This window comes from Rhinolophus ferrumequinum, chromosome 3 (genome assembly GCF_004115265.2).
Source record: "Rhinolophus ferrumequinum isolate MPI-CBG mRhiFer1 chromosome 3, mRhiFer1_v1.p, whole genome shotgun sequence".
In the NCBI taxonomy this organism is placed as follows: domain Eukaryota; kingdom Metazoa; phylum Chordata; class Mammalia; order Chiroptera; family Rhinolophidae; genus Rhinolophus; species Rhinolophus ferrumequinum.
The window spans coordinates 92954667-92958097 of record NC_046286.1 but is presented as its reverse complement, the minus strand read 5'-3'; positions in this window follow the sequence as shown (position 1 = coordinate 92958097).

Below are 3431 nucleotides of genomic sequence, written 5' to 3'. Positions count from 1 at the left end.
ATGTTTACTTCTGTGACTTGCTTTTTTTTGACATAGTACTTTTTGAGTCATTCATTTTTTTGCTATATAGTTTTCTGAATAGACCACAGTTGATCCATTCTGTTGATGGACATTTGGATTTTGTGTGTTTTGTTTTTGCTGTTGCAAACAATGCTGCTATGAATACTGTATATCTACGAGTGACAATGCTTGGTCATGTGATATAGATCTTCAGCTTTACAAGATAATGCCAGACTGCGTGCTACAGCGGCTGGACCAGTTTATATCCTCCCAGCCCTATGTGAGTAACCTTGGTTTCGTGTCATCTCCAACCCTTCTTAATTTTAGGCTTTTTAATTTTGCCAATCTAGTGGATGGTAAGTAGTATCTAGTTGTGGTTTCCAGCGAGAAGACTGCTATTATCTTTATTCTTCTATATATAATGTGTTCTTTTTTCCCTCTGGCTGCTTTTTAAAAAGAGTTTTTGATTTTTAAGCAATTTGATTATGGTGTACTTGGTATGCTTTTTTTTCCTTTTCCTTCTGCTGTGGCTGTTTACCTGTGGTTTTATGTTTTTCATCAAATTTGGAGAAATTTTGGCTATTATTTCTTCAGTTATTTTTTTTCTGGCTCTCACCTCCTCTCACTTTTTCCTCTCTGGACTCCAGTTGTAGGTGAAGCCACTTTAAATTGTTTCTCAGCACGTGATACACAGTTTTGTTTTGTCTTTTAAGCTTTTTTTCTCTTTGCATTCCAAATTGGGTGGTTTCCATTCCTGTGTCCTCAAGTTCATCAGTCTTTTCCCCATAAGTATCTAATTTCCTGTTAATCCCATTGAGTGTATTTTTCACCTCAGACATGATATTTTTAATCTTTAGAAGTTTCATTTTTATCTTTTTTATGTCCTCCATGTCTTTCCTTAACATGCTCATGCTTTCCTCTATTATTTGAACATCTGGAGTATATTTATACTAGCTATTTTCATGTATTTGACCATTCTCTCTGTCATTTCTGGTGTTTCTATTGGTTGATTATTTTCCCCCTCGTTGGGTTGTAATTTCCTTCTTTGAATGCTTTGAATGGTAATTCTTGGATTTTACATTGTTGGGTGCTGGAGTTTTTGTATTCTTTTAAATATGTTGAGCTTTTTTCTGGGACATAGTTAAATCATTTGGAAGCAGTTTGATCCTTTGGTAGCTTGCTTTGAAACTTAATGAGGTAGGACCAGAACAACCTTTAGTTAGAGCTAATTGGCGCACAACTGATAATATCCTTCTCACTGATCTTCCCTATGCCTGGTCTCTTAAGAGACTTCTCCACTCTGGCTGTTGGGAACAAGAACTCTTCTGAACCCCTACACGAACTTCCAAATTGTACCTCCTGTTCTTTTCTGGTGGTTCTTTCCCACCTTTAGTTTCTTCACACACATACACTGATTAGTATTCAATTGAAGACTTGGGAACCCTTTGTAGGTCTAGAACTCTCCCTCTGTATCTCCCTCCTTTTTCCAATACTCTGCCTTAAAATTTTTATCTTAGCTCCCCTAAATTCTCTGCCCAGGGAGCCTTCCAGGCTCATTCGGGATCCATGTCCCTATCCAAGGGTTACAGCCTAGAAGCTCCATGCAGTAAGCTCGAGCAGTCATAGGACTTTCCTTGTTTGTTTTCCTTCTTTTAAGAGCCACTGTCCTGCACTGTGTCTGAAAAACTTGGTTGTCTGTATTTTGTACAGGTTTTTAGTTGTTTAAGATGGGGAAGGTAAGTCTTGCCCCGTTACTCCATTTTAGCTAGAGTGCGAGTCTCTGTTTGAATTTGCATTTCCTGAATGCTAACATGGTTCAGCATCTTTTCATGTATATCATATTCATTCCTGATTGCTCTCTGTGAAAAGTTTTTTCATGTCTCTTGCCCATTTTATGTTGTCTTTTTCATAAGAATTTCTTTAAGGAGTTTTTAAAATTAATATTAGATGTTGCAAACATCTCTCAATTAGCGGCTTATTTTTTCACCTTTCTATTTGATGCCTTCAACTTTTTAATATGAAAAATTTCATACAGAGGTAGAAACACAAAAACGTAAACGTCCATATGCTTTCCACCCAGACTTAACAGTTAATAACATTTTGTTGTTGAACAATTTGAAAATAAATTGAAAACAATGACATTTTACCTTTTGATATTTTAATATTTCATCATGTATTTCTTAAAAAGCAACTGTCTATATAATTACAATAGTATTATCACACTTAAGAAAATTAACAATAATCCCACCATATTACATAATGCATAATCTATATTCAGATTTCTCTGAATGTCATTTTTAGGGGCTCATTTCTTTTTAAACACAAACTCAATCAAGTTCACCCACTACATGTTGTTTCTGTCCGTTTATTTTCCTAATCTAGAAGAGTTTCTTACCCAACCATTTGTGTCCTTTTTTTTTTTTTTTTTTTTTTTTGTTTAATGACATTGACTTCTTGAAGATTTCTGGCTAGTTGTTTTGTAGAATGTTTCACATTTTGGAATTATTTAATGCTATCTTCATGTTGTCCTCCAGCTTCTATTTCCTGTAAACTGGAAGTTAGGACTAAATGTTTGATTAGAATTAAGCTGTATATTTTAGGTAGAAATTTCTAATTTTAATTCAAATTTATTAGCCTTTTGTATTTTGTTTAAGAAATCCTTAATAAAGATATTCTCCTATATTCTACGTTATAAAGTTTTGTTTTTACATTTAAATCTTTAGTGCTAATTGAATTGTGTGTGTGTGTGTGTGTGTGTGTAGATGATAGATAGATAGATAAATAGATAGATTAGATAGATTAGATAGATAGATAGATTAGATAGATAGATTGAGGGATCCAAATTCACTTTTTTAACATGAATATAACCAGTTGTCCAAAACCTATTAAGGAATGATTCATTTATTCCTTGTTGATCCGTAGTTCCACTGCTGGCATACAAGTTTCTACTATATATGTGTGGATTTTGTTTCATGGCTTCTCTATTCCATTGGTTTACTGTGTATCCTATTGCCAATGCCAAATATATACATTTCTACAGCTTTATAGAACGTCTTTATTTAAGCAAGTCCTCTGACACACACCTGTTTCATTAGGAATGCCTTGGCTCTTTGTTCTGTGCGATTTTGGAACCAACTTGCCAGATTTCCCAAAGAATTCTTTTGGGACTTTAATGGCGTTTGCCTTCAAATGGTAGATCATTTTGTGGAAAAAACATCATAATACTAAATCTTCCTATTCATAAAGATAGCGTGTCCCTCCATTTAGTTCTTTAAGCTCCTTATAAAATAGCTTTTGAACTTTTTTTTAAATTTGCTCCTAGTTTCCTTATCTTTTATGTTCTATTATAAATAGTATCTATTTCCTGACATAAGTATTTTTTCAACTTTTTATTTTGAGATAATTTTAGATTTACAGAGGTGTTGCAAAAA